Source organism: Agelaius tricolor, unplaced genomic scaffold, assembly GCF_023055355.1.
Source record: "Agelaius tricolor isolate 1412-34295 unplaced genomic scaffold, bAgeTri1.0.p SCAF_2, whole genome shotgun sequence".
In the NCBI taxonomy this organism is placed as follows: Eukaryota; Metazoa; Chordata; class Aves; order Passeriformes; family Icteridae; genus Agelaius; species Agelaius tricolor.
The window spans coordinates 15,916,355-15,943,730 of record NW_027269262.1 but is presented as its reverse complement, the minus strand read 5'-3'; the positions used below and the strand labels follow the sequence as shown (position 1 = coordinate 15,943,730).

At 36.5% G+C, this 27,376-nt stretch overlaps 1 long non-coding RNA gene across 2 annotated transcripts in view; it reads left to right on the top strand.

The window, feature by feature from the left end:
• Positions 1–22,555, top strand: part of LOC139603163 (uncharacterized) — a 210,528-nt gene extending 187,973 nt beyond the window's left edge. Inside the window, exons 7-8 of one of the 2 annotated variants that reach the window (XR_011683593.1) lie at positions 18,907–19,051; positions 22,403–22,555. This is a non-coding gene — a long non-coding RNA (uncharacterized lncRNA). The other variant, XR_011683594.1, reaches the window with a different exon arrangement.
• Positions 22,556–27,376: the final 4,821 nt, after the last annotated feature.

The window sequence follows — 27,376 nt, the reverse complement described above, 5'->3', positions numbered from 1 at the left end:
TGTTTGAGAACAGATCCTCCTGCCCTGACACAGTAAAATCATTTCCTTTATCTCATTTGGTTGGAGAGCAGTCTGCTCTCATTTAGTTCAATGGCTGGTGCTGATAGCATCTTGTTTAAAATATAGTGCTAAAGATGAAGTCTTTATCACATGTATAGCTGTGCATAAAGCAGTACTTTTTATTATATCTTATCCTGGAAATAAGCAGGACTACAACAATAAGAATTCTACAGAATAAAACAGTTTATGTCCAAAAATTAATCTTCCTAGAGCATTTTAACTTGAGCATCTATCTCCCCGTTCAAAATGGGATCTTAAGAGAATTCAGAATTGCTCCAGGCTTCTCTGCCTGCATATGGAGATCCAAGTCTTCATAAAGAAATCTGTTAGATGATCTGAAACATATTCAGCAGATAAATATAAAATGCTTGCTCTCATCATTGATCTTCCTGACTGGCAGATGATGTGTAAACAGAATGATTCTAGTCTGATGGCTTATTACATATTTACATGAGGATGATCAAGAAGAAAGCTCCCTTTAATTAGATGGTGGGACCCTGTGGGGTCTCCTGCACACTTGATTTCCCCCAGAGCAAGTAATTTAAATCCTATGAATCATTGAAGCTCAGTACGCCTGTTGGGTTTTGACAAGTGTCTCAGTGTCCCACAGAGGCTAAAGCAAATGCAGGTTGAATATATATTTTCCTCAAAATGTGAGTGCTGTGCAGCTTTTTATCTACATTTCTAATTCTTGTTTCTAAATATACGGAACCATTGATAAGACATTCATAGTAAATAGCTAAAGTGAGGCAAATTATGTGAAAAACAGCACTCTGATATCAATTATAACTTCCTGACATGTTTTTTTTAGCATGCATTCAAAGAGTTGCATGCAAAGAAATTTGAAATTCTAGAGCTTCAGGCCACAGTATTTTCTCATTTGTACTTCTGTAAGTCATTATATCAGTACTACCACCTCACAACAAGAGAAAATGAGGTGCTGGAGTGAGTCCAGAGAAGAGCAGTGAAGCTGGTGAAGGGTGTGGAGCACAAGTCTGATAACAAGTGGCTGAGGAGCTGGGATTGTTTAGCTTGGAGCAAAGGAGGTTCAGCAGAGTTTCTGGAAATACCTGAAAGGAGGGAGTCTTTACTGAGGTAACAAGGGACAGGACAGAGGAAATGGTCCTAAGATGAAGCAGGGGAGGTTTACATTGGATGTTAGAGAAAATTTCTTCATGGAAGTGGTTGTAAATCATTGGAATAGACTGAGAAGGGAAATGATGGAGTCATCATTACTGAAAGTGTTGAAAAAATGTGGGGCTATGGCACTTGAGGATATGATTTAATGGTTAACATGATGGTTGTGCTAGGTTGACAGTTGGACTTGATAATCTTAAAGGTCTTTTCCAACTTTAAAAATTCTATTTTTCTATGATTGCAAACTTAGATGTGTTACTCAGGACTTACAACGATATAACAGCTGTCCCATTATTATTAACTTTAAAGGATATTTTTTCCCCCAGCAGATGGAATATATTCAGTAAAAACAGTAACTCAGTTCTGATGAGCTAATAATTGAAAGACAGAAATAGGAAGACTCTTCAGCATACACAGTGCTATGTGGACGCTCACTTTAGAAAACATTTCAGAAGTTATTCAGCACAGTTGATAAAAAGAGGAAAAAGCAGGTTGCACAGTCTCTGCTGCTGAAGGTCTCTAAGAACAGCTGAATTAAAGTTAGGAGAGCAAAATGAAGTAGATTGCCTCTTGCTATCCTTTTAAAATATTTTTCCATACCTTATGTGATTAAGCATTACATCAGTCATAGACCTTGGATGGGCTTTGAGCAACTTGATCTTGTGGATGATGACACTGCCTAGGAGGTTGGAACTAAATGAACTTTGAGGTTCTTCCCAATCCAAAAAATTCTATGATTCTGTCCTATGAGAAAAAATCCATTAAGAATAATATGAGAACTCAGGCAGAGGCCCAAACTGTGAGATTTGTTTGGAACAGCACAGGGGCTACTAGTGCCATTCATCTTAAGGACAAATCTCCACTCAATCGTTGTCACAGTTTCCCTTAAATTACCACAGAACTGTCTACACAAGAGCTTAGTTATTAGTCTATAGCTCTCTAAAATGCCATTTCCTTAGATTCTCAAAGAATGTCTTGATTTGGAAATAATCCCCAACAGCACGAAAGACAGAAATGCCTGGAGGTAGTAAAAATTGAGAGAATGAAATGGGGAGTGAAACATCAGAGAGTCTAAATCTACTTCTTTCAAGGATACTGGAACAAATAACCAATGAAATTTCAGTAGGCAGAAAAGCAAAAGAAGCCAAATTTTTCATGACAGTTTCTCAAAGTTGGTGTGTTATGCAGATTCTCCATTGGCAGTGATGGGTAAACTTGTATAGGGAGTTTCCATAAAAGGCTGCACTTCTACTTCTCTACTAATTTGTCTATTTTCCTCAAGCTTCAAGGAATTTTCTTTTCACTCATATATTTAATTTGGCTGAAATCTGTAGGATGTAACAGACAGACACACAGGATGATAATTTGATTGGTCTCTAATGAATTGAGTATGAAAAAACAGAGAACAAACTAGGAACTATAGAATTTATGACTGTAATATTAAATGAAATATGCCAGTGGCCATTTCTTGAGATAAACTGACATTACGGCCCATGTTCATCCCAATAAACTATCTCAAAGGAGGTACACATAGGCAAGAAATATCCATAAATAGTGTCTACAAGTATTTGATAATTCTCCAAGCAGATTTATGGATTTTTTGGGAGAGCTTAGGCCAAAAGAATGGCAGGAACCACTTTAGCAACTTAGGTAACTGGGTTCCTGTGCATAAAACAGCCTTTTCAGAATTTAATTTGTTCATATAAGTATAGACTGTATTTGATACACATGTCCAAGCTTTTTTTAAGTCTAAGAATTTATTTGAAAAGTTTTTCATACTATATGATTACTATGACATGCAACTTTTTTCACTGTTAAGTTTCCAGGATGCACACATGTCCATGGTTCTCCATTTTGTTTCATTAACTTTGTCAACTTGCTGATGATGGAGCCAGAGGTGCATTCTGAATGAAGTTGTACAGCATAAACCATGATTGTCAGCATCTTCTCTGACTCACTTTGCTCATGTTCTGCCTTAAAAAATCCCCTTATATATAAGCAAACATCAGTTCAGCTGAAGTTTTTCTCATTCGCTGGGATTGGCGGGACATGGAATGGGTCTTTGATAAGTGTCGCATTTTGGTCCATTTTGTCATCGTGATGATCGTGACACAAGTGTGCCGCCATTGAGAAAAAAAAAAAGAGTGTTCAAGAGAAATTGTTGTGATGATTGAGAAGAGCAAGTAAAATTGATCTCAAAACTGCCCAAGAAAAAAGATAGAATAAACAATACAGCTTGATCAGCATTACTATCAAAAGCAATTTATAGAAAATATAGAAAATATTTTAAGAATATTTTCCTAAAAGACCGGCTTGATGGAAAAGGGTTTTTTTTCTCTTTTACCATGAGGAGACAATGGTTGTCACATTGCCTTTCCATTAGTTTTATCTAAAACCATTTGTGAATTGCAGTAATTATCTGAAACCATTTCAGAAGCTCTTGATAGAAATATTTTTTCACCAGTTAAGACATAGAAAATAGTAACTTGAAATACACTGCACCAAGTTCCCAGCTAGTAGAAATTGCCACTGCTCTACTGACTTCCAGGAGCACAGATTAAACAAGGTGTTATTAGTCCAGTAGCACTAAGGTTCTCAAAAGTTGTCAAAATTCATTAATGTTGCTTTGGGACTAGTATGTATGAGTTTGATGCAATTATTCTCTTAATTATGGTGACATTCTATGTTTTATCCTTTTTCTAATGGATAAAGGATAAGTTATTAGTCAAATATTAGTTAAATAGAAACAGAATCATATGCTGTGTACACCTCTTGAAATATGAAGTCACTTTTTTGTTGCTCAAAAATATATTAGAGAATTTTTTTCTTTGTAATAACTAGAGAGAAATCAAATTCAATGAGAATCAATATGAGATATTTCCCTGAGACTACACGGAACTGATTACTTTTATTTCTTTAACATTTTCTTTTTCCTGAAGGAAACAGAGTAGATGGCATCTGGGCAATATCTATTTATGCAATCATGTATTCTAGTCCAGGCTTTTCAATAAACGATCCTGTATCTCTTAAAATGAGGGAAAGTCAGATTTGAGGCTGGCTTGGGTAAGCTTTGAGAAGCAGTAAAGATAAATGGGGGAGGTAGCTGAGCAGAACTCCCCAACTGGCTGTAAGTAGCTTTCTGACATGTACAGGGCCCATAGGAATGGTGATACATCATAGAAGAGTCCATGCTTTCTCTGAAATGTGCTGTTGCTGGAATGTCATTCCCTGTTGAAAAGCCTAAAGGGTTCCAGAGATGCTAAAAAGAGATTTCAATAAACACTATGGTGCTCTGTTTCCTCTCTGTCACCTTCTGGTACTATTCAAAAAATGTTGTTAAAAAAAAAAAAAAAAAAAAAAAAAAAAAGGTAGCCAAGGACATGGCAGTATGTAGATAAGTAACATGGGTTACTTTGAAAAGTGCCCCACTACAGAGATTCTGTCACTCTGGTATGCCCTGGGTGCAGCCTCAGCTCTTCTGGACCTAGAACTTTCCCTGCAGGTGTCAGTGGAGTTAGAATTACATTCTCTAGTTTCTGTACATTATGGTATAAAATGTGTGAACATACATGGATTGTCCAAAGCATAAGACGCCAATAGCTTTTTTTGGTTTGTATGAACTTTTATAAATGTTTTTTTTTTTTTTTTAATTTTCTTCTCTATTATGGAAAAAAAAAATTAAATAAGAGTTTTAAAATTAGTCTCCATTGCTAAGCTACGCAAGACTGGATTTTTTCTGAGTCTTGATAATGGAAATTATACATGAAATGCATTTGTCTTTGTACTTAAATATTCTAAAGTTTAATCAATGCAACAGCCTTGTCCCTTGAAATAGGGTACATAAGAAGCTTTGTAAATGATATTTCATTTGACTAGGACAGGACATTTATCCTCCTGAATTATATTCTCATGGAAAGAAAATTATGAATTTAATGGAATATATGCATATTCGCTACCTCTTTTATTAACACAGCTGGGATAGGCCAGCATCTCCAATTTTTGCAGGAGATAAGAATGACTGCAGACCCCCACAGCTTAATTCTGAGTTGCAAAGACAACTCAATAAGATTTTCTGACTCTTCTCTCTTATAAATCTGAGTCAGTGTTATTGCTTATACTAACACGTAATGCACAAGAGAAATATAGCCTAAAATATTTTGGCTGATTATTGAAGTAGACTAGCACGTACATGCACAAGTGTGTTTCTGTATGAAATTCAATGTATTACACTAGTTTAAAGTGAAGACTATTTTCAGGTACTTCTGCAGTTTTTCCACATCTCCTATCAAGAATGGATAGAGCTAGTTGCAAAAGGAAAAAAAAAAGTAGCTTTGTTAAACAGTTCTTGGAAAGACAAGCACCATGATGAGTTCTGTAAAATTGCTATAGGATTACAATTATTAGTATTAGTCTGGGCTTTCCAAATCATCATTATAGACAAAACCCTATATTTTTTAAGTTTAAAAAGTGCTGTTATGTGATTTATGGTTAATCCTGATACAGAAAACAGCACAGAGGCACAATGATGAAGGGGAGATCCCCGATAAGAGACATAAGCCCCAGCTCCTGTTAGGCTGTCCTAGGAGAGCCTCAGCAAGAGTATCCACGTGTCACACTAGAAAGAATCACAGGCAAGAAATGTCAAAGTGTTTGGCAAGGAACAAGCATGGGATGAAGAGATAAAGTTATGAAGGGAGCTAGTCACACATAAACAGGGATCTGGGCAGTATCTTGGTGCAGATGTGCTCTATGCCTGATAAACACAGTTCATTCTGTTCTCTTATTAATTGCCATTTCTAGCTGTTTTCCTGAGTGAGGGACTCTATTGCTGTGCATGTGTGTGTATGGGTGTATGACTGCTGGTAACTAGCATGGGACCAGGGATCAGAACCTTGGGGCTTGTCTGCCTGTGGTGTCAGTGGCTGGAGAGACCAGAGCTTGTGTCCTTTGTTTGGGTATGTATGACAGAGCACGACTGCCAGCCAGGATCAAGCTGGGATGCTCAAAGTATAAGGGGCTTGGGAACCAATTACTGGAGTGGCCATAAATCTGTGCTGAATAGCAGGGAGACTGATGTAGTCTGCTGGAGGAAGCACTGCTAGACAGGCTGATTGGCTTGGGACAGCCACTGCTCTTAGCAGGTAGGACATGCTTACATATATAATTTGGATTCTCCCATGTTATATATATGTTTCTCACTAATGAACCTTCACCATGAATTGCTATGGAAAGGGACAAGACTCATCCATTTGTGCCATCTCTATTTGTACAAGTGTTTTCCTCTGTCTTGTGTGGCCAGTTGTGTATGTTTGTGCATATTTGGTACAGTGACACTGTGCCTATCCAGGTTTGAAGCTGTCCTTACCTCTGGCTTTACCTGAGGATGTGGTTGCAGCAGCCTCACTTCTTTCTGCCTGCTCAATTCAGAAGCCTCTCAAACAAACACCTTGCTGTTGGCTGGGTGTGTCACTTCAATATGTCTATGTTTGTAGGGTGAGCAATTGCTGACAGGTGAGGCTCAAAGAAATATGCTAAATGGCATTGTATCAGGCTGGCAGCCAGTCACAAGGGAGCTTACCCAAAGCCCAGTTCTAGGGACAGTGTTCTTTAATGTTTTTATAAATTATCTGGATGCATGTACCTTAAGTAAATTTAGCAATGATATTAAATGAGGAGCTGTGGACTCCACTGAGAGTAGAGAGAGGTAACAGAGAGATCTGCATAGACTGTAGAGCTGGACAATCACCAGCTGTATGAAATTTTACAAGAGCAAGTTCTGTTTTTCCCACTTGGGATAGAAATATCACATCTTCATATATGAGTTGGGGGACATGAAGCTAGAGAGCTACCCTGTAGAAAGAGATCTGGAGGTCCTGGTCAGAGACAAATTGAATGTGAGTCAACAGTGAGCCTTGGTAGCTGGAATGGCTAACCATGTCCTGGGGCACATCAAATGCAGAATCAGTAGCTGGTTGAGGGAGGGGATTATCCCACTCTGTACTTCACAGGTCCAGCATCCCCTTGAATATTGTGTGCAGGTTTGGACTCTAAAACAACAGAAGAGCATCACATTCTTAGATTGTATCAAAAGCAGAGGGGTCAAGACAGTGAAAACTTTCAAGGGCAAGATTTATGAGGGGCAGCTAAAGACACTTTGTTTGCTCAATGTGGAAAAGTCTGAGATGTGACCTCATCACAGTCAACACCTTCTTCAGGAGAGCAGTGAAAGCATTGATCTCTCTCAGGTGACCAATGATAGGACATAAGGAAATAGAATTAAGCCATGTCAGGAAAGCTCAGATGGGACACCAGGTTCCTTTTCATGGAGATGGTTATTCACTGGAACAGGCCCTCTAGGGAAATGACCCTAAGCCTGTTAGAGTTCAAGGAGTGTATGGACGCTACTCTTGATCATGTCCTATAGTGTTAAGATAGTCCTGTTAGGAGCAGGGAGGTGGACTCAGTGTTCCTTAAGGGTCTCTTCTGACTTGAAATATTCAATGATTCTGATTAAGAAGCACACAAATGTTAAAGAATCATTTCAAATCTCACAACTTATCCTTTTATTTGGCACTCTATGCTTTTTCTCCCATCACCTGCATCCTCATCATACCTTTCCCACAAGATCTCCTAAAAGCAATCTACAACAGGGAATAAATGGATACTGTGAAGAGAATAAAAGTGCAAAGAAAAGCTAAATTTCATCAGAAATTTTCAGCTACAGGATGGACTGAACGTATCTGCCTGACATATGCAGAGAAAGGGGAGCTCATTCAACTGGTATTCATCATTGCTGAAGAGGTATGTAGTTGCCTAGTACAGCAACATGACTCTCAGAGAAATGAAAGTTTTGATGTTTGTTTCTATTAAAGAGAAGTAATCCACAAATGATGGAAGTAAGAACTACAAGAACACAATAACGATGAAGGAAACATTTTATTTCAACATATTTGCATGTTAGTATATGAGGCCAAGCAGCCTTCTGTGAAGATACTACAACGAGATTTGGGTAACCTCAGTTCAGTTCCATGTTCCTGCAGAAATTTCTCACACTATCATGAGGGTGCTCACCATGGAGTGGTTTTAATCTTTCTTCTGGCCCTTAGAAATTTATGCTTCAAAGCATAATTTGTGGGGAAATGAGCTTAAGTTTTGGGGAAATGACAGTTCTCTCAGTGGTCAATGTATTTTCTTTTTCAGGTTGAGCAAAGACACAATTTCATATTTGCAGCTGCCTACTGACATGGTATTGATATTCATTACCATCTAAAGTAATGCCTGTGCTAAGGTTAATTTTTGATCACAGATGTTGTGGTTTAAGCCCAGCCCACAACTAAGCCCCACACAGTCCTGCACTCACTCCCACACCAGCAGGATGGGAAAATGAATCAGAAAAGCAAAAGTGAGAAAACATGTGGGTTCAGATAAAGACAGTTAAATAGGTAAAGCAAAAACCACTCCCACAAAGAAAGCAAAATAAGTATTTCATTCACTGCTCCCCATAGACAGACAGGTGTTCAGGCAACCCTAGGAAAGCAAGACTTTACCATATGTAGTGACCTGGGAAGACAAACACCATCATTCTGTCCAAACACCATCAACCTGTCCTCCTTCCTCCTTTTTTCTCCAGCATTATATGCTGAATATGATGACATACAGTATGGAATATCTCTCTAGTCAGCTGGGGTCAGCTTTCCCAGCTGTATCCCCTCCCAACTCCTTGAGCACCTGCAGCCTATTTGTTGGTGCAATGGGGTGAGAAACAGAAAGGTCCTTGACACTGTGTAAATAATTGAAATATCCCTGTGTTACCAGCAATGTTTTGGTCACAAATCTGAAACACAGGCCCATACCAGCTACTAACTCTATCCCACTCAAAACCAGCACAGCAGATTGCAACTATTCTCTATTCCAACAATGCTGTGTTTTGCCCTCTTCTAAATAGTCTTCTTCTTTACTTTCATCAGGCATCTCTCTACCAGTCACGCTACAGTTTTGCCAGTGTACTTACTGTGTCTACACGTGAGGAGCATCTGCTCCCCCAGACGTGTTGAGCATGGATTGTATTACTGCATACTCCTGATTGCAGAAACAAGGCTGGCAGGAGCCTCTAGACCTGGCCTGAATCTCTTCAGCCATCTGGTGCTTGCTGGCTTTGTAATCCCAGACCATGCCAAGATTTTTAACAAAAGCATTGGTTTTACAGATAAAAACAATTGACAATAGTGGCTTTTTGCACAGGAATGCAAAAATCAGAGAGTATAGTTTCTTTCTGCTGACAGCTTCCTCCAGTCCCATCTGGTATTCTGTGTGCTCTGATTGAACCCATATACCATTAGAGGCAGTGACACATGCTAACAGTTGCTATAGTTGTGATCCAAATACAACTAACAAAGTCTTTCCTGAATTGTAACTTTGAGCCACTTGGATGTCTTCTATTTTTATACCTAAATCTGGAAGTGTCTTTCCCTTGTGTATTCTAAATAGGATTTTTTGGATGGGTTTTTTCTGTTTTTTTCTTCCCCAAGATTCCATGATGAATTTAATTACAGCAGACAGATAAGTAGGAGTTTCAGTAGGATTTCAATTTGTAGGCTTTATACGTGCATTACTTCAAATATCATTTCATTGCAATATGGAAGGGGTTTTTTCCAAATGATTGTCTTTTGAAAAAAAAAAAACAACAAAAAACCCGTTACCTTCTGTTTTCTTTTTTTCATCCATTTAGAGTACCATTCTAGAGATTTTTTAAGAACATATTTTGATATTTTTATATATGATTCTTCAGCTTAATCATTGCTGAGTACATGACCTGAATAACCTATCAGTTTAATTTCTGCAATGTTTATTCAATACTAGGTAAAAAGACAGATGTAATACAAATTTTTTTGCAGGATAATCTATTATCCTGCAAACTTCCTGATATCAGTGAAAAAGGATTTTTATATTGCTACTTGTATGCTACTTCCTGATGAGCCCTAGATACACTGAAGATCCTTATGTGTGACTCCTACTTAAGATTAGCCCATTTGTTTCATATGAGAAAGGGCTGAAATTGCCTGACCTATTTTTTATTAACTTTCTTTCTGACTTAGCTGTAAGAAACTTTTCTCCTTTTCTTTTTTTCCCTTATCCTTCCTATTCTTCTACATCTAGCTATCGATTTACAATCGCTGCAGGGCCAGCATTTCTCAGAACATATAACAATGGGTGATGTTTAATCAAAAAGCAAATAATATAGGCAACAAAGGCTTCAAAATCAAGCTTTTGTGATAAAAGCCAGGTGAAAAAAATTCTGTCATTGCACACTATAAAATGCAGGTGGTTTACAGTGTGGATGTTCAATCAACATTACATGATGTCTCTTGCAGGGAGGATGTCTTCTCCTATCCAATCCCCTGGGATTGCTAACTCCAGGGCCTGGCAGACCTTCATTCACACACCTGTTTTACCTGCCCTGCTATGACTGATGGGAAGTCATTTGTGCATCCTGTCCCCTTGATCTCTATGAGTCTCCCTGATGTTTTGCAGTCAGGCTTGGGGTTTTTTTTTTTTTTGTTTTATTGTTTGCTTGTTTTAATGGAGAAGGAGTAATTTGGAAAGCTATGCCTTGGCCCTAAAATGACAGCTTTTGCTATTACTCTGCACTGCACTGAACACAGACATGGGGGCAAGAGATACTACTTTTCTTTGTCCTCTGACATTTTATTTATTTAGCTATGATGGACTAGATAGAAACCCTGTGTTTTCCAAACTCCTTTAAAGACAACACATTAGAGTAACTTCGGAAAATGTGGTCAAATCAAAACATTTTTTAGCTAGCAAGAGTAAGATATCACAGGGGAAAAAAGGATTTAAACAAAAAAATGTGTCTGTCTCACACTGCAATCTCTCCTGACAGTTTCCTGTAAATGCACCTTTGCTCAATTATCTTTGTTTCTGAGCTGGAGAAGAGATTTTACTTTATACTCTTCCTTTAATGTGGCATCTGTGTGTATCTCTCAGTGCCTCAAAAAAGGAAAGAGTAAATTTTGGAGTCTTTCAGGAAACTTGTTTGAGAAGACATAAAGTGAAGTGTCTCTGTTAAAATTGTCATGTGGGGACTATAAATGCATGTTCATTACCAATGAAAGTGAAATGTACTAGCCTTTATTTCTGCTGGTGACATCTCAGGTGGATTTAATGACTTCACAGGATTTGAGCTTTTTTCAGGTAAATGTCTGGAAGACCAGATAGCACCAGAATGACAAAAGTAAGTCATGTTGACATTTTGTGAGGTCTCTGATGGGAAAATACAGTGTGCATGAGCCTTTTAAATGATGCTTTTTTAAATCTCTACATTTCTATTTGTATTTAATGCAATTATACATTTCTCAGAATCAGTCACTGTATAACTGGCCAGAATAGAAGGATGTTTAAGAGAGATTGTTGGTATTTTTAGCTAAATTTGCATCAGTTTTGAACATAAGTTGCAAAAGTTCAAGAACTCAAAGAATTGCTACTGTGATGTTCACTATTAATACTTCAGGATACACAGGATGAATCATCTTACTCTGACCGAGAGCACTGCAGTGATAACGTTATTCCTTAGTAAATAAGAACATATTTTACCTTATTGTCACTTGACAAAGCTGATATCACAGATTTTCTCTTCTGCAGTATTTACAAGAAAGTGATTTTTTTTTGTCATGGATAATTTCTGTGGAAAAATGTATATGTAGAGAAATAGGTTATTTTGTCCTTCAGACACAATGAATACTTTTGTTCAGCTCTCAGTGTATGTGCAATAATACTGCCTTTGGATATGAAAAGGTGAATATGCATAAACTTCACTGATTTCTATCTTTACATTATGAAAATGTGATATCTGATATTCACTATTTTTCTATACATATATGTAGAAAGTATGTGAATTAATATATGCTACTATCATATACCATACCTCAGTAGTGAAAAATGTAGCTGAACCTTTTATTTTCACATTATCCTCTCTGCTGGCTGCATTATTAGTAGCATACGTTACAAATTCCTTCTTAGACATCCAGAATTGAGAGAGACTTGGGAAGTAGAGAAAAATCCACCTGTGCCCCAAGAACATAAGCCATTGAAATTCATTCATTTAACAATGTTTTCTGCTAGATATGGTAAATTGAGGACTTAGTAATTTCTTTTCAAACCTTTGATGACTTGCTATAGACCTGTTAGTCCTATCCAGGCATTGGATTTTGAAATAAGTTCATGTAAAACTAGTATTCTTCTGTGCTTAAAACAGAAGGGGTTTTAACATTTTTTACCAAATGGTGATTACTCCAAGAGTAAGAAAAGAAAACATGTTATGTAATCTTTTTATCTACCACACTTTACTGAATCAAAAATGAGCTCTTGGTTGGCATCAGATGAAACACAAAAACCTCTTCTTTTCAATTCTTTCCAGCATGTGTTATTTCAAAGGTGAAACACCATAGCCAAGTTGGGAAAAAAATTGCTAGGGTTAGGTTGAAATGATCATACAGGAATGTCCCTTGACTGAAAAACCATAAATTATCCTGCAGAGGATCCCAGATATTTATAGTAGCTGAGAGAGGGGAGCTGAAGAGTAAGATGTGTCACTTGATAGACTATATTTCCAACAGTACCGTTCATTATTTGATCTTAAATTCTGATATTTTATACACAAAGTTTCATTTAGGGCTTTGTTATTCAAAGCAGGAGTGCTAGATAGCTTTGATAAAGTAAAATAAAACCAAACACCTCTTTGCAGTTTCACAGAGGCCATGATCATGTTCACCTAGGAAACCCTACATTGAAACCTTAACTTTCCAAGCAATTTGATTTAAACCAGTAGCAATGTTTAGAACTAAAATGCTCAAATCATTTAAAATCTGTGAGCCAAATTCCCTGCTCTGACAAAGATGCACTCAAGCAATTTTTAGCAGAGAAAGTGAACAAGTTAGAAAATGTCAGTTTTAAATTTGATCTTTATGAATTAATTATCCGTTTCAGACAACTAACATGAGCTAAGGTATTATAAGCTCATCTTTAAATTTAGATTTTGTTTTTTTCTGAGAGACAACCTAGAGGTGTAGAAAACTGCATAGAACAGAAACACCTGAGGAATAAGTATATAATCCAAGAATTTACTAATAGGGGATTTCAGTAAATCCACCAGTAGTCAGATTAGGGAGAAGGGGAATGAAGATGTGAGAATATTTTTTTACTTTTTGACATTGATAATTCATAAATGTAAAGTGATTTGGATTAAAATAAAATCAATATCAAATATTTGTACTTAATTATCTCGCAGAGCAGAATGGACTAAAAGGTGATTTTATGTCTTTAGTGAAGATAAAAATAGTCTTACATGAGACATTTAAGGGTCTTTGACCAAAGACAAACTGAAATTAAAATTATTAGTGCTTATATTAAACATCTGCAGTAGGATAAAAAAATAACCACGTACCAACACCATCATAATCACAACAATATTATATTTCAAAAGCTGTCAAAAAATTAAAACAAAAAGATTTTAAAAAATAATTAGTTTTGGCCAAACTTTAAAATGGTATTTTTATTATGATTTTGTGTGAGGCAGCTCTCATTGTTCCTTCACCTACAGTTTGTTGAGAACTTCAGGGGAAAATTATTTTTACACTGAATCAGAATTTCAACATCTAAGGGGCTTTTGCTGTTTTGGGTGGGAGTTTTTGTTTTGATGAATTGTGTTTTCCCTACTCCATAATTTAAACACCACATAAATTAGAGCCTGAACTTTAACTTAAAAAATACAAGAATTCTTCATCTCTGTGTAAAGGGAAATTTTTGGGAAAACCTAAGCAGGAGGCATCATAAGTTAAGACAGTGTAAACATTGGGATAACCTTTTATTTTTATTTAGCCTTTTATATAAAGTTTTCTACCTTATGATTCATAATAACACAAAATTAAAAATGAAAATTTAACAATATTTTGAATGCAGGAAAAAGAATGAGTAAATTTATCTCTATGATATTTTCAATTTGATGTATTTTTGCTTTTCAAAAGCACAGTTTTTGCTATATTGGGAAGAAACAGAAAATGAGCTATTCACACTTAATTTGGAACTCATACCTTTGTCACTATTTTCAGTTGTAGGATCACTGAATTCACAGCTCAAAAAGTCTGTTTAATGCACACTGAGATTTCAGGTGCAGAATGAGCATATTCACACAGAAGATAGACAAATGTCTGTGTTTCGTATTCAAAATTATATATGAAAATTATATGTGATGAAAATAATAAAATCATTTAGAATATTATTTCTTATATATTTAACATATATATTCACCTAATTATCTACATCTGGTGCAACTGGGATTCATTCCAGGACAAAGAAAATTAAGCAGAATGACGCTGCTGGAGGATCCATCCAATGGGCAGGAAAAGCTAAACATCTGCTCTCCTTTCCTGACCCTCTTTATAGTGTTTTATCTGACTGATTTGCATATCCTAGTACCACCCATTAGAGGAAAAGTATGTTAAAAATGGTTTCAGTTCCCCCATAAAGGCCCATCCTTCTGTGCTGTAGCTGAAACCTGTGTATCCTGTTCCTAGGCCACCAACAAGGAACAAACACTGACATATTTGTAAAATTAACATGCAACCTTCAGGAGACCAGGAAGGTGCCATATCAGCCTGCTTCCCTAATGCAATGTGCAGACACATGATTTCCTTCAAGGCTGGCTCAGTGCTTGTATGAGATATACTCATGAATAAAAGAAGTCAGTGCAAGGTAAAACAGGAGCACAGAGATATAGACAGCAGCTCTTACTATGTAGGTCCTTTGGAATTGAATTTATGGTCTTGCTTTTATCACCACCAAAATTACATTCAGGATAGTTAAAAAACTACCTCCAGGCCAGAGGTCACAATTGGCATGACCTTCTATTCAAGGAAGAAATAGTCATCTCGCAAAGGAGTTGAAAATGACTGGTAGCCCAATTGCCCTAGGAATTAAGAATTGTTACATATTTTAGCATTTTCTCCTCAGATAAGTATGGCTGTGGAGTTTTTCTAACTTTATCCATCTAGCTAAACAACTGGATATCTACAAATGAACTTGAGTCAAGAATACAGAAGCTCAGATTAAAAAAACCAAAAAACCACACAACAAAAAACAATCAACCAACCTAAAAAAAAACCAAAACAAAAAACACCAAGAAAACAAGAAAAAAAACACACAAAGCCACAAACCCAAAACATTTTAACAAGAAACTACTTCAATAAAGACACTACATACCTTTTTTTGCCTGGGGAGTTAATTCACATATGAAATTTATGTCTTAGCATCTGCCTGCAACAAACACAGTCACTGTGGATAGTAGGTAAAAACCTAGAATAAGGGAGAGGGAATTCAATTTTCATCATAGTTTTAGATGCAGTATTTTTGCATCAAGCCTTACCTTGCACTGACTTCTTGATTTAATTGTACTTTTTAAGAAACAAATTAGTTTTCAATAAGCATATAACTAAATTTAATAACATGCAGTCAATCAGGACTGTTATGGACAGGACTGTTGCGACATTTCCAGCTAAAACCTACTACATAAGAAGGTTTTAAGGCCAAAAGAGACCTTTGGTTGATCTAGTCTGACCTCCTCAGTATCATAGGCCATGAAAATTATTATCATTTTATGTTAGGGCAAAAGTATGGTCTGTTCAAAAGACAATAAAAAGTTCGTCGTTAATGAACAATGAAAAAGGTTGTTCACTTAAACTGGAGAAGAATGGTTGTAAAGATTAAAAATTAAAAAATTAATATCCTGTCTAAAAATAAGAAGACTGAATTTAGGCTAAGTCAGCTTCTATTCATAGTGACATATATTCCAATTTTAAACACCTTCAAGGATGACTTTCAATAGCACTTATTTCTTCAGCCTTTTTATACATCCCATAAACCAACTCCATGATTTAAATACTTCCTTTGTTTAGTGCACCTGTTGTGTGAAAAAAAACATTAATCTTCCATGAATACTGATGTTCAACCTAAGAAATGACAATTAATGACAAGGAATGGGAATATCTAGAAAATAAAAAGATTTATCATTAAGTATACTATTTCTTACATATGTTAGAGCTGAAATTTCCATAACAACATGTATAAAGTCAAAATAGAGTTTAATTTTTTACTTCATCTTCTCTCTCTAAATTTTTTCAATTATATTAATAATGTTGACTAATGATGTTAATATACCTGGTTTGAAGAGAAACATCAGTCTGACTGCTTCAGTCTAACTTCCTCAGTGACTTATTAATGGACAATGATTCAACTGAACTGCTGAAGTGATCAGAGAACAAGAAAAAAAAAGTATCTTAAATATATAACTAATTAGGTAGATATTAAGGGAATTATAGCGTATATTTGTACATTCAGGTAACCGCCAAAATGCTTGTGAATAAACTAGCACTTTGTTATAGAAAAATCATGGCAGATTTGATAACTCAGAACATCTGTATACATAATCTGTAAATTCATTCATATTACGTAATAGTTCAAAGATGCATAGGCTAGTTCCTCCCTCTACACCTCAAAAAACAGAATCACAGATGAGCTACCAAGATCATGAGGCTTGATGTTATCTCTGCTGAATTTTGCCTTTTGTTCAGAAATTGACATCCAGTAGTTGTTTCATTGTTAAACAGAATACTGTGAAAATTGCTAAATCAGGACCACCTCATGAATGATTCCTGATCGTGATATTCCCAGTACTGGTATTTTTCCTATTTGTAAGTTCATAATTTACTTTTTCTGCAATTGCTTATCTCCCTGTGACTCTCCATCAGAAACTACACGGCCTCAGAGGCCAGAGGGCTTTTTTGTAGTTGAGAACAATATGAATGAGCATAAAAAAGCCACTCTTAGTTTAATCACTGTGAGTTTGTATTTTAGTTCCAAAAGGGGGAAAAAAAAAAGCCTATCCTGAGTACAAAGAATTCAAGCAATCTCCCTAATAGTCAGGACTTTTGGAGGTTCTCTGTGCTTGAAATGGTATGTAGATATAAAACCATGAAGCACATGGTTTTTTGTATTAAACAGAACAAGTTATGTCCCGTATTGGTCACTGCTGTCAGAGCTCTGTGGCAGATATGTTCAAAGTGCTGTGCTGCTGAGATTGTGATTAATGGCAGTTATCAACTTGGATTCTCAAAGTGCCATAAAAATGATGGCAATCAGAGTGTTTATCTAACCACTGATGTATGACATATAAAAAAATGGGCAAAATGTGAATGCATGCTGAGCATCATTAGTAGATTAAATTATAAAAAGCATTTTTGGTATATTATATTTTGTGATGGGTTAATTATACTGCTTTACGCTCTTTTAGCAAGACATTTGGATATTTGACTCCTATGTAAATAAGTGTTTGTTCTACTTAACATAGCTTAACCTGTCACTATGTCAGAGGTTGAAAGAGTGCAGAGCTAACAGAAAAAATAGCTGAAACTGCTAAATGTGGGAAACACTGAGGACATCATCACAGAACGTCTCTTTATTTACTGTCACCTCTGTTATTTGTCTCATTGCAGTCACAAATCTTGAGGCATTTGCTTCTGGTCTGATTTACCTTCTACTCAGGTGTCTGAGCTTGATTTTCCTCATGCTTGCAGGCAAACCTACCTGATTTCAAATTTAATCAAGGATAAGAAGGAATGACAAACAAAGTAAATGGCTCAGCAAACAAGGAAAAGTGATTTTTCTCCTATTGATTTGCAAGATTAATTGAGAGCTTTGTAATATAAAATGGGTCCCAGCATAAATACAGTGAAACTATAATCTGTAACTTTTTGAATAACTGATTGGAAGATGAATCCACAAACCCAGATAAACAATTCTTTGCAATGCCTATCATCATTCAACTAAAACGATCAAATACGCAAAGTAGCAGATGTGCTTGCTTTCCTCTGTTGAAGTAACAAAATTTGCATTCATTTTTCTGGAAGCAGAAATGTCACAAGCTTCACAGCCAAAAATGTGGTTACAGTAGTTCAAAGGCCAGCAAAATAGTTAACTCCTAATTCCAGATAGAATCTAAAGCCCAACAAAACCAGCAGCTAGTACAATCAATAGTTGAGGAAGCAGGCCAAATATCTCTATCCCTGACTATATGCAATATACATGATATATGTAAAGATAAAATTCCTGTATATTCAATTGCAAGATTCAGATCCAAGACAATCCTGCCAGGAAACAATTTTCGGAATAAATGGAGATTTCCATATCTGAGGGATCAGTCTCATTGTTGCCATGGAAACAAAAAGAATAAATCCCATGCAAGCTTTTAAAATGCATGTTGGTGACAGCAGGGATAAAGGAAAAGTTAGAACAAACTGAAGTATTAAGTACAAAGGACTTGTGTATTATACGAAAAATATCATTGACCCTCTATTCTTCTCACTCCTCAATGTAGCACAACTTAATTAGTAAATTATTACAACATTTCTAAGTTTAAACTCAACAAATACAATGTGCCAGCTTCTTTGCTTCATATATTTGGTATTTTGAAAGACCAAATACCAATGTTAAATAACAATTAGATTTTCAGAAATCTACCACCTAACATAAAAACCAGGATTATCAATTAACATTAAGGAATGTAACATATTTAGGAAGATAACTATATTATGTGTCCATGAACACCTGTCCCTAAGGAATCATTTCTTCCTTGTTTTCTAGCAAAGCTGCCTCTGGAGCAGAGTGGACCCATGTCACCAGTTGCATCAGCTGGATCCAGGTTCAGGACCACTTTACAGATTTTCTGTAAAGCTACAGTCTGTCTCTTGCCATTTAAGAGCAATTCTCCTTTTTTCTGCACCAATAAGTATCCTTTTTCAATGTTACCTGCTCTCCTTCTCCCTCCTTTGAGTGACAGGCCAAATGGAGGACCTATTACCTATTGAAACCATTAGCAGCAGACCTTGACTGCTCAGAGTCCTTTAAGGTCTGTGAGAAGCTCAGTGGATACATTTTAGACACATGCAGCCATATCCATTGCCTTCAAGCAGCGTAATTGGGTCAGAAAGGAGCAAACTCAAAGTATCCTCCCTGTGGAAAAGCCATCACTTCCACAGCTGATGGAACCAATTCCCAGCTCCCCAATAGGAAATATTTCAAAAGCAGGGCACAGGAGGGTGATGGGGTACTGCAGTCTGAACAGGCAGGTCAAGTTTCTCATGTACATTAGCACTCCTGTGGCATGTTACCTCCCCTAAGGTGAATATTAACTTATCAATAGAACTGGGAGATGATTCATGGCTCCCTGATAGCTAATCAGTGCTCCTTGTGTCAAGCAGATCACGGGAGCTGGAGAGAAGCTCTTTAGTGCTTTTGAGTATTCCTAAGGCAACACATCATCAGAGCAAATAGTGGAGGAAGTCAGGGCACTTCAAACACCTTAGTGTTTTTGAAGTCACATTTTCTTCCCTGACTGCTCTCTTGTTCATTGATGCAAGGAACTAGTGACTGCACGGAGTGATAGCAAATTATCCCTTCCACAGTGGTAAAGTGAAAATTCAGCCACAGCCCACCAAGTTGGTGCAGTGTGGTACATGTAAGTGTAGAAAAGTTTCCAAAAAAGAGCAATTCCATCTTTAAACCTGTTGTAGCAAGCTACAGAGTCCCATGTAACTCAGTACTGCTGAGCCGCTTGATTTCCTTTGTGTGCAAGTATGATTTACTTTATCCTAGACTAGACTCTCTGGCTCAATAGTTCATTATGTATTTCTACAATCAAAACTTTAATTTGCTACATATCCCAAAGCTGCCTATACTTCTTCGCTGTATTTTATTCAGCTAAGCTATCTGCACTGTTTTCATGTAGCTTCTAGGTCCATAACTGTGATACAATCATTTGGAAAATGGTAGGATCTTGTTCAGTGAGATTTGTGAGCATTTTTTTTTCTACTTTCTTATATATTTTAAGATTTGATGTATATAGAAATTAGTTTTATTTCATTTCAAACCTCTTTAAATCCATAAAAATTGCAAAAAATACAGAACTGAGAATAACTTCAATAGCAAAACTGTTCATCACCTGCATCAGCTAAAACTAAATATATCTTTGTAGTTTCAGATATGTTCATCCAGCATAGTGATGATATTTCCAGGAAATCCACAATAATGGGTTACTTCTGTGAAGATTTTGTCTGATCTAACCTGAATGACCTTTGCTGTGGCTGAATCCCAAGTCTTCACAATCACAGACATGGAACCACATGTTTATAGAGGACCACTCAAGAAGGTCACAGATGATATCATTGTTTTCAGGCTACTATCGTGTCTCTGAAAACCGTCATAATGGATTTTCCTCATGATCTTCAGTTTACTATTTCTAGATTTAATAGTTATGTCTTTTCGTCCCTTTCTATCTATGTCACAGTTTCTCATGTGTTTATTCTTAACTTCAGTTCTAGACTGATATTTTCATTATGAGAATTTTCAGGTGAAAAAAATATTTTTCTTCCCTGAAAATTCTCACACTGACCTTTCTATTCAGCAAAAAAGAAAATTAAAGTCACTGCAACATTTAAAAAAATAAATATTAGAAAAAGTAAAGTATATTGCAATAAATCAACTCAAAGAATTCCATACCAAAAAATATCTGGTCTTCACATACTACTGGTAAAAAATAGAAGTATTCTGCATAATGTCTGGACCTCACAAGATGAAGTAGCACCATTAAATATCACTTATATTTGGAACATTGGAAAACCTTGGCTTAACAAAACAAATTAGATTAAAATTAATTCTGTTACAAAATACCTCAGGGTTAAAGAAGGTAGTGGTCAAAGGGGATAAAATAAATGAGCAGAATCAATATGGATTTTTGAGAAATTTGTCTTGTTACATGTAATGAAATAAAATTAAATGCAAGGGGCAGAAACACAAAAGAATAGTTGAAAGTGAATGACAGGATGTGACTTCAAAGGATTTTATTTTGTTTTGCTTTGTTTCTGCCCTTTCATAGTGACTGAATCTTAAAACCTGGTCTTAATTTTTGTACTGAATGTAATTTTTCCTAAAGATCAGGGTATTACTTAATAGTGCTCTTATTAAAAAAAAAAAAAAAGTAAAAAGCATGTGAATTTTAATGTTAATTAGTAAGTAATGTCTAAAATTGGCAAGTTTGGACAAATCAATTAATCCATGGATATATATTATTTGAATGGTAAGCTATTCTGAAACGACATTTTTAACAGCCAGCTTCAAAGAAACATCTAATTATGGATTGTGAACTTTCTAAATGAGACTTAATGCTATTAAAGAGATTTAACTGAATAAAGATACAGTAGTGGGGTGAAATTCTTTTCAGATTTATCTAAATGAAAGTGTGTCAGTGTTAGCAAGAATAGAATTTGGTTTATTGCATCTTCAAATATATTTGGCCTCTCTGTTTATCAGCCTGGCTAAGAAATAGTATCTAAATCTCAGCAATTTAAATATTATTTAAAACATATTAGAAATATAATGGTTTTTTGAATCTAATATTTTTACACATACAATGTCTACTGTATGAGTGACTACTCAAATATATACAATTGGATGACTAATATTTAATCTTTTCAATTCATTGATTAGTCTACACATAAATTTGTATTTCCTATAAAAATGTATTTCTGATATATGTAGATGATATGTACAATCACATACATAATAAGCATACATGAACACACATTTCTTTTTCTTTTTTTTAATGTATCATAATATGTACTTATTTTAAATTTTGTTATCTCAATACAGCTTCATAGAATCATAGAGTTGCTCTGGCTGAGAAAACAATTTCCTTAAAGCTCCTTTTTTTCATGTCTGTTTAATTTTTTAATAAAAAAATCCTTTGCATGAAGTACCTGATGCTTCTTGTTAAACCAGAAATTTACTTTAAAATATGAGTTGTTAGTTTTTCCACCTGGTTACCTCCAGTTTTGAAAAAGAAGATTTCAATAAGGATAAGTGTTCTCGTCAATTAGAAAGCAGTTCTGCTGAAAAAAATCGAGAGTCTATGTTAGATATCTCCTGGTGCTTCCAGAACTAATTCCCCAATTAACATGCAAAATGATATTTTGTTTCCCTCTGTGCTGTTTCTGCTCATCTCTCATCTCTTTTCTTGCTACCACACTTACTTCCCTGTGTTTTTATCTCAGGATAATGTTTGTCCTTAACTTTTGAACATCAGATATGAAACCTTAATTTTTTGAATGCTGTTCCATGAATTTTGAAATTAAATGTAGGTCTTTCAAGCCTGAATCTTTTATGAGGCACATTTTTTGACTGCTAGTGGCTAGAGGCATATAATTTTTAGGTATGTGTCTTTGCTTTTACTCTTGCACACCTTGAGACAAGTGTTAAGTCAGCATTATTCCAAAGAGGAAAGATAAAGCAACATAAATGTTAATAAGATGTCCCCTACATTTTCGTTGTGGTTCATTTTTCTTCTGTTGCATTTTTCATTAGAATAGCATTTAGAAATTTTGGATCTTATCACTATGCTTTTATTTTTTCTGAAATAAAACTGAACCTTGAATTGAACTCTGCAGGCTGAGAGGGAGGGAAAAGTTATAAACAACAAGCCATGCATACCTCTAAATATTCCCTAAGATGGTTTTCCAGTGTCAAGATTTTATGAACCAATATCTTCCAGCCTGCCAGACCATGGAAGGATTGCCATGTCTCATAGGAAGGGAAGACTCTCCACTTTCTAATGTGATAAAGCATCTATTTGAAGTCAGATGGCCCATGAAATACTAAAACTTAAACCTGTCACTAATACAGGATTAAATATTGATGGTCCTGTATACAATGTAGGTTTCTCTTGCTCATTCATTCTCTTCTTGCTCTGAACCCCAGCAGTATGGAAGGGAGAAAGAAAGAGATATTCATGTCTGGATAAAATAGAGAATGCTACCTTATACTGGGCTACCCTGCATAACCCAATAGGGGGGGTCTATAAATAATCACACCCAGCCTGTTGGAAAAAAAAGAGGGAATGATTTTTCCTAGCCTCTTGCCTCCTTCTCCTCACTTCAGGTCTCATACATCACCTTTTGAGAATGTTCACTTCCCTCTAAATGTTCAAAACACCATATTTTTGTTGCTAATTCTGCCATGTCTTCCCTATATGGCCTACAACTTATTTAAAATCAGGAATGGCATTTCCAGAGAGGTTGCCTGGAGAGCTGCACCAGCGGCAGAAAATCCTGAGTGGCATGGAACATGGGAAGATATAGGCCAGGTTGTGAAGGAATTCTCTGCTCCAATTTGGAAGTTCCTCCCTCAACAAATACATAACCCAGCATGGACCAATGAACTAAATCCATATCCTGAGCAATGGTCAGTGGCTACTGAAATAATAATTGTATTTGTATATAGCCACACATATATATGTGTACAGAGGAAAGGTATTTATGTGGCCATGATATGGAATAAGGGGTAGAAAATACCCTGGGTAACCCAAAATCTTATGGTATTCCATAGATATCTGTCAGCCAGAAATGGAACTGCTGTGGTTTGGGGTGCTGAGTCTTTTTAAGGTCAAGGCACTCAAGAAGAAGCCCTTTTGGCTCTTCTTTTTCCCTGGAGTTCTCATGTGGAGAGCTGAGGCAGGAATCAGGCAGGAATCTTTATCTGTTTCTCGGTGGGCTGCAGAGGAGGCTGCTTCAAGCACCTCCCCGAGTGGCAACCACAGAAGCTGCATTTCACAAGTTCCAAACTATTTCATAGTGAATTTTGCAACACCTGTCCCCAGGGTCAAGATCAGGCCGCGATTCTTCTGTGCTCCAGTGGACATTTTCTTCCTTCCCTATTGGGGCAGCAACCTAGGACAGCAGCACTGACACCCAATGAACCAGAGGCTGACACAGTGGGGCCAGAGCTCCCTGAGCAATGCCATCAATTCCCATCTGACACCAGAACTGCTTCATAAGCCACTATTTTTTTCTCTTTTTTTTGTGTGGGTTTTTTTTTGTTTCTTTGTTTGTTTTTTCGGGTTTGTTTTGTTTTGTTTCAGAGGAATAGTGGAGACAAGTAGTTTTTGTCCTCTATTTTCCCTTTGTCTCTCTCCACAGGGTCATCATGGAGTGAGCCATCTTGGGGAGGGGCTTCTCCACTATTCTTGTTTCTCTTTGTTCCCAGGGAGTCTGTGAGATTTAGCAACTTCGTACCTGCTGATTATGTATTGATATTTTTTGCCCGAAATATGTTGCTGTTTTTTAGCAAACCGTTGTTTTTTCACTTATATCTACTCTTATTAGTCTCTCCTTAGTGGTGAAGAAGGGAGTTGTTAAAACTTAAAGGAGAGATTGTGCATGTTGGAGTGTCCACTCTCTTAACTTGTCTTAGACCAAGACATGGTGTCTGAAATTTCTTTAAAAAAATTTTGAAGTTCATTTTAGTCTGTGTCTCTGCATTCTTATTAGCAGGGATAAATAGTGTATAGCCTCTTTTAAAATGATCTTGAAAAGCAATACAATATTTTTTTCCCTATAGAATAGAGCTATTATTAAAATACAGAAGGGTAAGAGAAGCTTAAAAGTCAGGATCTCAGCTGAGAGACAGTTTGTGTATTTAACAGGTTTATGCAAATCTCTAGAACACCAGTTAGAGGCTTAATTTTTTTTAATTGTTACATTTAAATTAGGAGTAAATCAAAATGTGGTGAAAGTAGCTCTGATAATTTATGCACTTCAGTCTTTGAAAGCTTTTCCATAAAAAAGAAAAAAAAAAGGTTTTCCATTCATTTGAGAAAAAATTATTTAACTGCATTCTACAGTGATACAGTTGATAGTAATCAAAAGGCCTGATTTCTCCAGCTGACTCTTTAGTGACCTTTGTAGAATGTTTTATGTCCACCTTATTAACACTGAACTCATGTTCACATCATGAATTTAATCAGCTAATCATTCTTTACCAGTGGTAGCCATTCACTGGGTAAATACACCAGAGTTTAATAGGTGCCAAATCCAGACTACATTTAAAGATGTATGTAGATGTAGTAACTTCAGGGTAAAACTGAGTTACCTGGAAAAACAGGACAGGGAAATAATTTTCTCATCCAATTCTGAGAAAAAAAGTCCATTTAACAAGGCAGCCCTGTAATTGTACAACAGAATTTCTAAATTGCAAGGAAAGAAGGAAAAATTGAGCCTAATCCTGAAAGTACTTTTGTAGGTGCAATTTGCCTAGGCAAATTCTCCGCTTTAAAAGTATGTGACTCTAAACTGCTTGTCTATACACCTAGACATACAGATTTACCTTCTATTCAATCATAATTAACTTTTATTAGAAGATCAGGAAGACATGGAGGAGAAGGATCCATAGCCATAGCACTGGTAGAAAGAAATTTTGGAAACCAGGCGTAGAATATGCTTGGGAAAGGATGGCTTGGTCAGCATATGGGGACGCAGGAAGTAGGTGAGATGAAACAGGGAGTGGCAAAAGGCTGAACACTGCAGGTAGCAGAAGAAGAGTTGAACTTGAGCTCTTCTCTGCAACATCCCAGACTTCATTTACTTATTTCCAGTAGGATGAGATTTCCCCAAAGACAGTGAGTATGGTCTGATCCTTTCAGCTGCTTTCAGCAGCTCTACAGCTCCCGTTCTTTTCCTCTGTGGACAAAATCTTTTTCACCGTTGCTGCAGCTAAAGCAGAGAAAAATTTATGTCAACCATGTCTTTCACTTTTTCATCTGCAAATCTTATGCTACAACTCATCTCAGGTATACCTAATACTGCTAGCATGGGAAGAAAAGTCATGGAAGTATTTGGTTTGCAAGTGATGGTTCAGGTTATTTGCATTGCTGCACCTTAGGTAAGGTGTATTAAAGCTTTTTTGTTTGCTTGTTTGTCATGACATGGGAATTCCAGCATACCAGGCTGGTGGGTTTCTTAGAACACATATACCTCTGCATGGCTAAATAAATGTGCATAGATGTTCCTTGGCCCACCAGGTTTATCCTTTGGAACAGAGGCCTGTTGTGTGGCAAAGGCACCCTAAAGATTTAGCATGCAGCAGGAGACTAGTTAAAAGAGGATGTGACTGGCATGTTGTGCTCAAAGAAGCCGTTGGTTAGTGTTTTTCCACTGAAGAAGAAACAGAATCAAAAAACCAATCCCACCCAAACTAAAAGACCCCAAACCCAAAACCTAACAATAGCCATTTCCCTCACAGTATTTTTAGTAAACCACACAGCTATTCTGTGAGAGTTGCATTGTGTCTGGGAATCTAGTTCTGTTAAAACTTCACAGGTTGAGGAGGTCATGTACATACTAGATTGTGTTAATACAAGACAGGGTGTTTCTATTTGTGTGTATAGGGGGACAATCTACAGTCTCCTTAGTTGTTGCTTCAGCAAATACATATGTTTTTAATTCAGTGTAGCCTTCTTCTGTTACTTAAAGCTCCAGGAAGTATCTGTCCACTGGGCATGTAAAAGAAGATGTCCTTTCACTGGCTAATACCAAGTTTACCAAGTCTAATTGATTGGTGTGCTAATGAGTAAATTCACATTTAACTGATTTTTTCTAAAATTAATTTCTTCTCTCTATGCAGTACTTCTGTCCTAGTTCAGAAGTGTTGGGACAACGTCTGCAATGTATTCCAGGGCTCTCCAACCCTGGGACTATGCACTCAGACAATGAACTGTGCCGTATCACACCTTTACCTGCTGAAAAGATTACATTTATTTCTGTTTCCTTGTTTTTCATCACACTTATCCCCCTTCTTTCCACTCATTTAACCTTTAACTAGCACAAAGATATGCTGTTAATTATGATCACAGTAGTGAGTGACCTGAGGCTTTTCTCTGGTTAACAGGACTGACCTTTACTTGATTTTCCTTCACCTCACTGTTTTTGACTATCAGCACTGGAGGGGAAGTGAAGCAACTTATTTTGCTAAAGCAAAGAGGAAAGAAATAATAAATATAGTAATAATAATAAAAAATATCTGCTTGGCAAAAGGATTTCTGGCTGCTTTCCATGCCTCTGTCAGTTGCATTCACCCTTAATTACTCCCTGCAGGTTGACTGAGTGAACAGCAGTAGTGTGAGAAACAGCCCACTGAGTGGAGTGAGGCTGGTGTTCCATGTTTACCAACCACCCAACATGTTATGGCTTGGGAGCATTTTCAGCTTTGACAAAGTGATGCTGCTTAG